Here is a 13,840-nt window from a genome sequence, read left to right as displayed (position 1 = left end):
TCCCTCAGCATCTTTAGATGCTGCTCTCTTCTTCGTATGCGAGGAATCGCTCTCGTCCTTCTCATCTTGTTCTTCTCCCTCTAGGTTGGAGGGAGCCAACTTCTCCTGGTGACCCTTTCACCGAAGACCCTCTCGGGTCTTCTTATTCCCTTTCTTCTTCTCGTCCTTCTCCCTTGGAGCCGTGTACAGCTTCTTGACCAGCATATCTACCAATAAAGGCGTCATGGGGTCTTCGGGTAAGGGCGCTGGGCAGTTGATCTGTTGGGACTTTTCCAGCCAAATCTACAAGGGCGGGAGAAGGAAGAAAGTGAGCTCCTTATTAAAAGGAATGGATGAAAGCTGAGATAAAAACTTACCGACCCGATAGGATTATGGACGAAAATGCCCACGTCCTCCTCCTCGGCTGTCCAAGTCTTCTACGGCTTGAACAGTACTTTCCACAACTTCTTGGGAGTGATGCCGAAAAAGTTCCGCACACTGGTTGGGTCCTCCGGATTATAAGCCCACATCGGGTTGACACGATGTTGGCAAGGGAGAAGACGACAATGTAGCATCACGTGGACCACATTGGTAAGCTCGATTATCTTCTCCATTATTGCGGAGATTTTCTTGGTGAGCGCCTTCACCTTAGCCGCCTCCCCCCAATCCAGGGCCTTCTCCGTCCATGACACAAGTCGAGTGGGAGGACCCGATCTGAATGCCGGAGGAGCTGCCACTTCCGTATTGCACGACAGAGTGATATAGAACTACTCTTTCTTGTCATGCCTTCATGGTGTCTATGAATGTTCCCTTCAGCAATTGGACCCGAGTAAGCCTTTTCGCCATTGACAATTTTGGGTTTGACATTTAGAACTTTAATCCATAGGCCGAAGTGGGGATGGACCCGCAAAAATGCCTCGCATGCGGTGATGAAGGTTGAGATGTGTGTACTGGAATTTGGGGGAAGATCATGGAAGTCTAGCCCATAACAAAACATAATATCCCGAACAAAGGGGTGATGGGCAAAACCTAAACCCCGGAGGAAATGAGGAATAAAAACTACCCTCTCCCATACTTTGGCGTGGGGATAACTTTGTCCTTCTCTGGAGAATGGTGGGCTATGTTCACTGGAAGATAGCTGGAGTTCTTCAGCTCCAGGATGTCCTTCTCGGTGACAGAGCAGGCCTCCCACTTGCCCTTCGAGCCAGGGCTAGACATGGATGGACTACAGAAGGGATCGAATAGGTGGAAGGAAGAACAGAACTTGAGCGCCGGAGCTTTGGAGGCTGGAAATGGCAATGGTGGTGCGAGATCTGGAAGGCGTAAGGAGGCTATGGTGGCAGTTTTACATTTCATAAACTATTGAGATGCCAAGATCCCCACTACTGCGCCATGAATTTCGCCATTTCCCGATAAAATCATGCAGTTATGCGCTCGTGGGATAACCCAGGCCATAAACCATATCCCTGGAAAAGAGGAACATGGTCTGTGTGATGGAACGTGTCAGTAAAGACGATCTCGAACCGTGCTTCTGTAGACACAGACCTTGACCAGCCGTGACCTTTCGTTAGAAAGGGTGTCAAGCAAAAGACGTTCTTCATGCTTTAACGGACGTCCTGGAAAGTAAAATTCATATATATATGTGTATGTTTGGAAAAGGGAACGTCATCGGCGACCAAAATATTGTCGGTTGAATGTAAGAAGAGAAGAACTCCCCTCACAAGCCGAAGACTTTGTAGCTGAAGATCAAGACTACGATGTTGAAGGCTAGTTCGGGGGCTACTGAGGGAGTCTGGGACTAAGGGGTCCTCGGACCGCTTACTCCTTTCCACGGACCAGACTCATGGGTTGTATTATCATTGTTAAAGTCGTACTGAATCCAAGATGGACTCTTACAAAGACTTTGCATGTAATCAAAGGCCACGTAGTAACCGGCATATTCCTTCCCTGATGCAACCGACATTGTATAACCCTAACACCCCTAGTATCTATATAAACCAGGGGCTATAGTTCGTAAGTTTTTACCTCTATAAATAGGGCCTGAACCTGGGTAAACATTGTCACCCTTGTCTCTTGGAACCCATCGATCCAAGATCCACAATTTGGACCCCCTACTCGAGATGAGTCATTTTGACACCGACACAAGTGACAAGTAACCATACTAACAAGGTGTAGCAAGGTATCCCAATCCTTATTAGACAAAGTACAGACCGAAAGTGTTTCTTATAGTGAGCAAGTGTTCTCGAGGATACATGGGAATTTGTTCTAGTCATGTCTATCATGATTTAGTTGATTTGTGGTCACTACTTCGATAAATTATAATGTAGGTAGATCGGTGCTAAGGTGTTGTTCTTACTGGAACAAGCAACCTACTTATGATTACAACCTTACGCAAGCATACATAATATGAACAAAGAATTAACATAAATCCAGCCATAGCATAAAACATATGGATCCAAATCAGCCCCTTACGAAATAGTACATAAACTAGGGTTTAAGTTTTTGTCACTCTCGCAACCCATCATCTACTTGCTATTCCAAAATGCTTTCCGTGAGGCCTAAATATGGTGATGTGTCATGTAGTCGACGTTCAGATGATACCACTAGAGGAAGCACAACATACATGTCATAAAAATATTGAACAAACACCAACTTCATATGATAGTTTATAACAAGACTTCTCCCATGTCCTCAAGAACAATAGTAACTACTCACAAATTACATTCATGTTCAAGACTAGAGGGTATTTAAATATGCTTAAGGATTTGACACTTATAATCTTCCAAAAATAAACCAACTAGCATAAACTACAAGATGTAATCAACACTACTAGTAACCCACGGGTACCAATCACAGGTTTAAGGACAAAGATTGAATACAAGAGATGAACTAGGGTTTAAGATGAGATAGTACCGGTGAAGATGTTGATGAAGATCACTCCTTCCATGATGGAGGAAGCATTGCAGATAACGATGGCTTTGATTTCCCCCTCCCGGAGGGAAGTATCCCCCGCGGAATCGCTTCGCCACAGAGCAAAAGTGCTCCTGCCTAGGTTTCGCCTGGAGACAGCCGTGCTTCATCCCGAAATATGTGTCTTGATGTTTTCTAGGGTAAATGCCACCATCTATGAGAAGAGGGGCCCCGGGGGCCAGCAAGGGGCCCGCAAGCTCACATGCCGGGGGGCGCTAATTATCCGTAAAATTTCAAGTTGTTTAGTGCTCTAGAAAATATCCATCTCTATTGTAGCTTTTTCAGGTCTAGAATTCCAGTTGCCGGTAATTTCCCTATTCAGGTAATTCATACAAATTAATAGATAAAAGGAATAATATTTGCATTGTAATTATCAAACGCATTATAATTAATAGTAGGAAATCATAATGGAAAATTTACATATCAACTCCCCGAAGCTTACACCTCAAGCGAACACCAAACTCGATAATCATGTGTCACATCCCTGACACCTTAAGCAAGCTAGTCTTGTGCTCATGTCTTCTTTGCATTGGATCTAGGAAATTTTCAACAAGATCAAAGAAAGAGGTGAAGGAAAAACTCAAACCCTAGCCACTTCTTTAAATAAAGGAAATCTCAAACTAGTTAAAATCAATGAATCCAAAATGGCCTCAAGAAAAGTTCAAACTTTCTGATAAATCATGAAAGTAAATGAGCAATGAAGAAAACCATTTTCTTGACATTTTAAGCATTTTATTTAAGTGCAAAAAGCTACTGGTTTCAAGTTTTAAATTTGAAATCAGAAACTTTAAACTTTCAAAAACGTTGAAAACTTTAGGAATGGTTGGAATTATTCCAACAAATATTCTAGGGTGCTCAACATAGTTTTTACAATTAGTTGGGAGTTGAAATAAATAGAAAATCAGTGAAATAGCAAAACAGAAACAAAAACAGAAAGAAAGTGGAAAACTCTTACCTGTCGCCTAGCCGGCCCAACCCATCTCCTCCGGTCGTCTCCCACCTCGCCAGTAGGAGCAGGTGGTGGCCGCCGCGTACTGCAGCGCGGCCACGCACCTGTGCGCCTGCCTCGCCGCCGCCTCGCGCTCGCAAGCTCACGATAAGCTCCCCGAGCCCGTGGCTATCCATTCCCAGCGCCAGTTCCCCCCCTCCTCTCGGATCTCTCCTCCCTCCTTCTACCGCCATTGGAGCCCGAGCAGAGCTCGACCTCGCCTTCGATCTAGCCGCCACCTCTCCCTTGTGAGCCGCGCATTACCTCCGCCGCATCCCCCAGAAGCTTCCTAGCCCCGAGCCCGACGCTGAGATGCAGTGAAACGATGAGCAGCTGTCGTCTTCTTCCTCGGGTCACCGAAGATCGCCGCCGATGTTCTCCCTCTCCAGGCCGTCCCCGAGCAATCTAGCGCCACCACTCCACTCCCCGTGAGCATGCGGTCATTTCCCCTAAGCTCTCCCCGTCGATCCCCTCCTGTAGGCTTAGTTCCATCGGAGCCCGACGAGGACCGCCGCTGCGGCTCGTCGCCGGTAGCCCTCCGGTGACGGGTTGGTCCGTCCGAGGCCACCAACAGCCTCAGGACATTATGTAGATGCGTTAGGTGCCCAGCCCCGAGCGTTTTTACCCCGTATTCGATGGCTTCGACAATGGACGAACTTGGTCGCCGCCAAGCTCGTCGCCGACGTTGATTCCGGCCACCCCAGCCCCTGGGGCTTGTCCCGTCGTGCGCGCCGTCGAGTGGCCATTCTTCCCGTGGTCTCTGCCGTGAGTTTAGCCATCGGAGACGAGTTACCGAGCCCCCCCGATGTTCTGGTGCTCGCCGGAAGCTCCCCGCCGGCGAGGACGACCTCGCCGCCGGTGGATCTCAGCTGGCCTGAGCCACTGACGTGTGGGGCCAGCCTCTGGATAGTTTAGGGATAATAAAAATAAATCAGATAAATTAATAAGACACTGACATGTGGGTCCAGTGAGTTTAATTAACTAAATAAGATTAATCCTAATCTAAAATTGACCAAAGACACTGACCAGTGGGTCCCACTGGTCAGGTTTGACTTTCAACGGCCAGATGGACCTGCTGATGTCATGCTGATGCAGTAAAAGTATTTTCCAGTATAAAAATAATTCCAGAAATGTTTAAAACTTCAAAAGTTCATAGAAATTAATCTGTAACTCCAATGAAAATAATTTATATATGAAAAAGTATCAGAAAAATTCAAGGAATCTGAATAAGCTATTTTCAATCATGTTTGAAAAAGTTCCAGAACCCAAACATGTAGATTAATGAATAAGTCAATTCTTATAAATATTTTATAAATGGAATATGGAAAATATTTAAATTTCTATATGAATGACATGATCAAACACTGTTCTAATTACAAACCAGCAACTTAACATGTCATCCCATGCATGTAAACCTCAAGTTGATCTGAGCATCAGGTCGAATCAATTAAAGTGGTATCCGAGAATACCTCGTTTGAAGTGATATTTGAATTTGATTCAAATCAACTTCAAACCTAAGACATGCTAGCTATATTAGTTTATCACCTTGCATTCTCATGCCATGCTCATGCATCATCTTGTTTGCATATGATTGTTATTGATTGTTGTCATTCATTTCGATAGGCTCCGCACCACCGGATTCCACCGAATATCCGTCTGACGAATATTGTCACTCCTCTGAGCAACAAGGCAAGCAACCATTTTTATCATCCCGATAAATCCCATGTTCTTGCTTCTGCACTTGTTTATTGCATTAGGATCAAATGCTTCAACTGCTTTTGCCACGTTAGTTGAACCCACTTCCTTTGCATGACCTGTCCTTGTCACAGTAAATAGCCGAACCTTGCAACCTAGCATACCTGGTAGTTGCTTGAGCCATGATGTGCCTTATCCTGCTATGCATGCTATGCTTAGAGTTGTGTATGGTCTGTCATCTGGGAGATGAACATAATTGTGAGAATGTGTTCGGTAGGCAAAGATTGTGTGTTGAACCTGATTTGGTAAAGGTACCGGTGAAAGGCTGTGTAGGAGTACATGGCGGGTTGTTTCATTGGAACCGTCCTTAGGAACTGAGTTCCGTGTATGTAATCCAAGACTAGATACTACCACATGCTGGGCCCTGAAATATGACCCCGCTCGACCTATTAATCACTTATTACCCGGTCCAGGAGTTGCAAGTAGTTTCTGGTGTTTATAGTCATGCTGGAGGCCGTGCATAGTGCTGACCTGAGTGGGCTATGATGCGGTAGGCAGTGACACGGTGTACCAATTGGCACCCGGATGGTGGGCTTGGGAACCCTGCGCACATCGTTTGAGGCCGTGGTGGAAACCTCGGCCGGACTTCCGTATGGGTTACTCTCAGATAGGCGATAAACCTGGACTAGGTACTAGTGTGGTTAACGGCCGTGGCCGACTCCCTCGCTGGGCTTCCGCTTGAAGGTTGCCAAGGTGCATGACGTGCACATGGCGATAAGTGTCGAGAGCGTGTGTGACGAAGTACACCCCTGCAGGGTTATGATCTATTCGAATAGCCGCGTCCGCGGATATGGACTACTTGGAGACATATGTTGTTCATAGATAACTTCAATGGCTACTCATAAAATTGCCAAGATAAGCGTGAGTATCGTGGACGACATTTCCGTATGGAGACGGAATGATTCCACGATGGTGTATTTTTGTGGTGTTAGTGGACTCGTGTGCGAGAAATCAAGTTGTCAAAATTATTTAAAAATGCAAGTTGTCTAGCCACGAGTCAAATGTTGGCTTTCGCATGAAACCCCACAATACCCTTTTTGATACCTTGCATGAGTAGTTAGTTATCCTAAAGTCTTGCTGAGTACCTTCGTACTCATGTTTGCTTAATAAATGTTGCAGAGGTTTCTAATGACCCTAATGGAGGGTTCTTCGTAGACATCGACGACGACGAGTAGCTGGTGTCCCAGCTACGATCTGGCCCTACGTTGGGTCTGTAGTATAGTCAGGCCATGTGCCCTCTCGTTGCCATGTCTGTACTCAGACAGTTTAAACTCTTCCGCTAGCTTGTAACTAAATGACTGCTATTATGGCTCGTGAGGCCCTTAATGTGTAATATTATGTGTGAGGCTCTTCCGAGCCTCTTAAATAAGGGTTTTATGTTTATGGTTATGTTGTGATGCCATCAATGTATCTATACATATCGGTATGCCATGCGTACGTGTGTCGTACTTGATATGTATGGGGTTCGATTACCTAGTCGTGAGCTTTAGTAGCATACCTTACAAGGAAATGCCCCTTTGTGATCCAACAAGCCTTGGTAGCTCGCTACTGCTCCGGACACATTGGTTGACCGGCATGTGTCCTTCTTAGCTGCTGTGTCTGTCCTCTTTGGGGAAATGTCACGCGATGTAATGGAGTCCTTGTAGCTTGCTACGACTCGTCTACACTCGCTGGTGACCGACACCTGCTTTGTTGGGTCATGTATGCCTGTCCTTGTGCGGTACTGCCACTTTGGTTTATGACTAGACATGTCGATCCGGGTTCTTTGACATTGGAATGCTAGCGACACTATTGCATACGCGAGTCAAAAGACGCAAACGGTCCCGGCTAAGGTAAGGCTGCAGCCATGGAGTTAACCGTGCGTGAGACCGCAAAGGGATGTGATGTGTTACAGGCTAGATTCCTATGGCTTAGGATCGGGGTCCCGACAGCGTTGGTATCAGAGCCTGACTGCTGTAGGATTACTAAGCCAAACTGGTCGAAGTTGAGTCTAGAATTGCTTTAGTTATATATAAGGGAATTGTTTGTGGAAGGGAACGTAAGACTCTTGTTCTCCTCTCAAGATTATTCTATTCAGGTCATCCTCGTCTTTTTCTGCGGGAATTCAGGACTAGGTTACTCATCTTCTTCTAGGCTCGTGTTTCTGATCGGTAGATTATAGGACTACGGGTCAAGAGATATTGGGTTTCTGTCGTTCCTAGGAAAAAGGAAGTAAGTTTGATGATCAGAGAGTTGAACTTGACAGTTGAGTGGTTACGCTATTCCATTTTGGGTTGTCTCAAAATTTGTTTTTGAGCATTTACAGACGTTATGCTGCCCAATTTTGCATTCAGAGCTCTAATGCTTTTGCATTGCTCTCTATTTACAGATGCCTGGCCGTCCTTCTCGTCAGGTGGTACGTCTGACCAGGTGCATTGATGTACCGGGTCATACGGCCATGCTGGTCAGGGTGATGTCGGTGTGTGGTTACTGCTGGTACCCCGAGTACACAGTGGAGGAACAGTACCGAGACTTCAACCAGAGCCAGTACATCTGCAGTGTTAGGGTATTTCCAGACTACCCTGGAGCTGAGGAGCCAATCCATTGGTCCTATGGGTTGGGAGTCACTATTGACATGGCAGTACAAGATGCCGCCTATTCAATGTTGACCATTATGAGAGCGAGAAATGCACTGCTGCAGAATTCAGAGTTCTGCTATGTTCCGGCCTCTCAGCCTGGTGAAGAGGGATACCTCAGTGGAGTCTATTTTGATTCTTCTATGGAGGATCCATTACTGCAGTCCACTGTTGAGATGCTAGACAACAGAGACAGGGATGCTCGTGCTCTCCGCATGGAGCTTTATGCTACCCGTGCCCGTCTGTGGACGGCTTTGACGCAGCTGGCACCGGTAGTCCAGACAGGGTACGGAGAGATGGAGATGCTGAACCCTGTTAGGGCCCATCTTCCGGCTCACGTTGATTGGCCAGCTATAGGAGGAGTCACACCTCTTCGGGGACCCCTCTTACCACCAGTCAGGGGACCAAGGCCACATCCGTGTCCTTATGGATCCCAGGGATCACAGGCCAGAGTGTTTCCTGATCCGCAGGTTGAGCTTCCAGGTCATGCAGGTAATCTCTATGAGATGTTCTATGCGGATGCCTGAGGTGTGAGCGGAAGGATAGTATGGTAGTAGCCGTAGGTTCACAGTCCTGCGTGACTTGTGAAGTATGCCTGTAATGTGAAATGAATTCCGGAGGCCTAGATAAATAATGTTTAGGAAGCTTGTAAGCCTCTGATCAGTAGTTTCATAATTTCAGTAGTTTGCTCTTCGGTTAAGGTTGTACTGAACTATGTAAGGGTGTGTATGAACCATGGTGTACATATAGCAGTTGCTTGTTACCATGCTGTTCGGATATTCATTTCCGCATTCCGTGTGTTCAGTACATTCTTAATCCATAGCTAGTATTGATATGATATTGGTCTAAGCTGTGAGTTTGTTTGTCAGGATGGTGTTCACCAGGTTAAACCGTGCCCCTGGTCATGAGCAAGGCGAGGGTAGTCAAGCGTCGCAGGAAGACCTGCCTCACCCGCCCTCTCTGGCGGAAGTGATGCTTGAGGCAGAGAGAAACAAAAGGGAGACCAACCGACTGTTAGAGCGTATTGAGCAGAATACGGCTCGACAGCCTAGGAATGCTGTAGTGTCCCTCAACGACTTTGTGAAGTTGAATCCTCCAAAGTTTCATCATTCCGTCGATCCCGTCGACGCTGATGACTGGCTGTGCAACATCTCACGCAAGATTCGCTCTGCGAATGTGTCTGAGGCCGACAAGGTGACCTTTGCGGCGTATTTCCTGGAAGGACCCGCCAATCTGTGGTGGGAGAATTTTGAAGCAATGCGTACCGCTGAACCAGCAGCCACATGGGCAGACTTCAGTGCAGCCTTTCGTCTGCACCATATTCCAGAGGACCTGATGGGCAGAAAGAGAGAGGAGTTATGTGCCTTCACTCAGGGCAAATTGACTATGGATGCCTATAGCCGCGAGTTCGGTAATCTCGCCCGCTATGCAACAGAGGAGGTGTCTACTGACGCCAAGAAGCAAGCAAGATTCCATAAGGGTCCGAGCCCTGAGCTTCGTCGTGATCTGCGCCTCCATGAGTGTGCAAGCTTTCAAGCCCTGGTCAACAAGGCGATCAGTGCCAAGACTGGTCATACTGACTTCGAAGCCACAAGGAAGCACTCCCGTGACTTTGGCTCATCTTCTGGTTCCGCGTTTCCCAAACGCTGGCTGTGGGTTCCGAACAGTTCTCTGCCGCCAAGATACACTCCGAGGCCATCCTACGTGGCGCCTCAGACGAATCAGGCCAACCCTCCAGCAAAAGCTTATGGTGGTCTAGCTAGCAATGCTGCACCACGTGCATACCAAGTGATATGCTATAAGTGTGGAGAACCAGGGCACTATTCCCGTGAGTGTCCTCAGAATGTGGGTGCCAAGCAACCCGGAAAGTCCGTCGGGCAAGCCAATTCGGGCAAAGCATACTATGTGAAGCCAACTCTTGCACGTGGCCATGTGAACTATGTGTCAGCAGAAGAAGCTGCAGAGGATCCCGACGTCATGCTGGGTACGCTTCTTGTTAATCATCACCCAGCGTCCGTTCTCTTTTACACTGGGTCTTCTCATTCCTTCATTTCAGAAAGTTATGCACAGTTGCATAACATGTCTTTTTGTGATATGCCAATTCCATTGGTTGTCCAAACCCCTGGTAGTAAATGGCAAACCTCTAGGATAACCTATGACAATGAAATTCTAGTAGACAGGCTAGTTTTTCTAGCCTCGTTGATAGCCTTGAAATCTTCGGATATTAATATCATCTTGGGCATAGACTGGATGTCAGCTCACTATGCCAAGATTGATACTCATTCTAGAAATGTCCAGCTTACCCATCCCTCGGGTGAGATAGTAAATGTCTCTACTCGAGTTGCCAAATGCCAACTCTATTCCCTAAATGCCAACCCTCTTCCGGAACTTGAAGACATTCCGGTAGTCCGTGACTTCCCGGTTTTTTTTTGCCCGAGGAACTGCTAGGAATTCCACCTGAGAGAGATGTAGAGTTTGTGATAGATCTTGTTCCGGGAACTGTCCCAATAGCCAGAAGACCATATAAGATGGCACCCCTGGAGCTAGCCGAACTTAAGAAGCAATTAGATGAGGCCTTGAACAAAGGTTTCATTCGTCCTAGCTCTTCTCCTTGGGCTTGTCCTGTCCTCTTCGTCAAGAAGAAAGACGGAACGGATCGGATGGTTGTAGATTCCCGACTAGTTAATCTGGTCACCATAAATAACAAGTATCCGCTCCCCAGGATCAACGACTTGTATGATCAGCTCGCTGGATCCTCAATCTTCTCCAAAATGGATTTGAGGTTGGGATACCATCAAATCAAGATCAAGAACGAGGACATTCCAAAAACGGCTTTTGTTACTCGTTATGGCCAATACGACTACACCGTCATGTCCTTCGGGTTAACCAATGCCCCAGCCACCTTCTCTCGTCTGATGAATTCAATCTTCATGGAGTATTTGGATAAATTCGTCGTGGTATACCTCGATGATATTCTCATCTACTCGAAGAATGAACAAGAACATGCCGAGCATCTAAGGCTGGTATTGATGAAACTTCGGGAGCATCGCCTTTATGCCAAGTTTTCAAAATGTGAATTCTGGTTACCAGAAGTGACCTATCTGGGTCACGTAATCTCTGGTAAGGGTATTGCTGTCAATCCCGAGAGAGTTCAAGCTGTCCTTGATTGGACTCAACCTGAATCGGTTAAGCAAGTTAGGAGTTTTCTTGGTCTAGCAAGCTATTGTCGCCGCTTTGTCGAGAATTTCTCCAAGGTTGCAAAGCCTCTAACTGAACTCCTCAAGAAAGATAAAAAGTTCGAGTGGACACCACAGTGTGAGCATAGTTTTTAGGAACTGAAAATACGCCTGACTTCCGCACCTGTGTTGCTACCACCAGATTTTTCTAAGGACTTTGTTATATATTGCGACGCCTCGCGACAAGGATTAGGTTGCATTCTCATGCAAGATCGTCATGTGATCGCATACGCATCTCGACAGTTGCGTCCACATGAGGATAATTATCCCACACATGACCTTGAGCTTGCAGCTGTGGTCCATGCACTAAAAACCTGGCGACATTACCTTCTGGGTAATCGTTGCGAAATATTCACTGATCACCAAAGTCTGAAATATATCTTCACCCAGCCGGATTTGAATCTCAGGCACAGACGGTGGGTTGAGTTGATCTCGGATTACGACTTAGGGATAACTTACACCCCGGGGAAGGCCAATGTTATGGCCGATGCGCAAAGTCGTAAATCTTATTTTAACAATTTGATGCTACAACAAGGTCAACCACGTCTCTATGAGGACTTTCGGAAGTTGAATCTCCATATTGTTCCTCAAGGATTCCTTTCTACCCTGGTGGCGAAGCCAACTCTTAAGGATCAAATAATAGCTGGCCAAAAGCGTGACACGGGTATATCACGGATCAAGGAGAATATTTTTAGCGGAAACGCTAAAGAATTTTCCATGAACGATCAAGGTGTTGTGTTCTTCCGAAATCGTCTAGTGGTTCCTAAGAACCCACATCTAAGGCAGTTAATCCTTAAGGAAGCTCATGATTCTCCTCTCACCATTCATCCCGGTAGTACTAAGATGTATCAGGACCTACGCCAGAGGTTCTGGTGGACTAGGATGAAGAGAGAAATTGCTGAGTTCGTTGCTAACTGCGACGTTTGTCGTCGAGTTAAGGCAGAACATCAAAGGCCGGCTGACACCCTTCAACCTCTAGCTATTCCTAAATGGAAATGGGATAAAGTTAGTACGGATTTCATTACCCGATTTCCCAAGACCAAGAAAGGAAATAATGCTATCTTTGTGGTCATTGACTGTCTTTCCAAAGAGGCTCATTTTCTTCCTGATCGTGAGAGTATAACAGCTAGCCAGCTAGCAGAGTTATATATCTCCCGAATAGTGTCTCTTCATGGTGTTCCCCTGGAGATTAACTCGAACCGTGGAAGTATCTTTACTTCTCGCTTCTGGGATAGTTTTCAGAATGCCATGGGGACTCACTTATCTTTTAGCACTGCTTTCCATCCCCAATCAAGTGGTCAAGTAGAAAGAGTGAATCAAATCCTAGAAGATATGCTCCGAGCTTGTGTTATATCATTCGGTATGAATTGGGAGAAGTGTCTTCCATTCGCCGAATTCGCTTATAACAATAGTTATCAATCAAGCTTGGGCAAAGCCCCTTTTGAAGTTCTCTATGGACGAAGATGTCGAACACCTCTTAATTGGTCAGAAACCGGAGAGAGGCAACTCTTTGGCCCGGACATGATCCAGGATGCAGAAGAGCTGGTTCGCATTATTCGTGAATAGTTGAAAACAGCCCAGTATCGTCAAAAGAGCCAATATGATCGTCATCATAAGGCTGTGACCTTTGAATTTGACGAGAAGGCTTACCTTCGGGTTACACTTTGAAGGTCACCCATCGATTCGGTATCAAGGGCAAGTTGGCTCCTCGTTACATTGGTCCTTTTCGCATTCTTGCCAAACGAGGAGAAGTTGCCTACCAGTTGGAACTTCCTCCGCATCTTTCCAAGGTTCATGATATTTTCCACGTCTCGCAACTCAGGCGTGAAGTGGACAACGAAACGCTTTATCTCCAAGATGACCTTTCATACCGAGAATACCCCGTGCGTATTCTTGATCAAGCTGAGCGTACCACTCGACGTCGAAACCTCAAGTTTCTCAAAGTTCAATGGTCAAATCATTCTGAAAAGGAGGCAACTTGGGAAAGAGAGGATCGTCTCCGACTTGAGTATCCTGCGTTATTCTCGACGACTTCTAAATCTCGGGACGAGATTCCTTTGAGTGGGGGTGAGTTGTCACATCCCTGACACCTTAAGCAAGTTAGTCTTGTGCTAATATCTTCTTTGCATTGCATCTAAGAAATTTTCAACAAGATCAAAGAAAGAGGTGAAGGAAAAACTCAAACCCTAGCCACTTCTTTAAATAAAGGAAATCTCAAACTAGTTAAAATCAATGAATCAAAAATTGCCTCAAGAAAAGTTCAAACTTTCTGATAAATCATGAAAGTAAATGAGCAA

This window comes from Hordeum vulgare, chromosome 3H, assembly GCF_904849725.1.
Source record: "Hordeum vulgare subsp. vulgare chromosome 3H, MorexV3_pseudomolecules_assembly, whole genome shotgun sequence".
NCBI lineage: Eukaryota > Viridiplantae > Streptophyta > Magnoliopsida > Poales > Poaceae > Hordeum > Hordeum vulgare.
The sequence above is the reverse complement of the archived record's forward strand: the minus strand, read 5'-3'. Positions refer to the sequence as shown.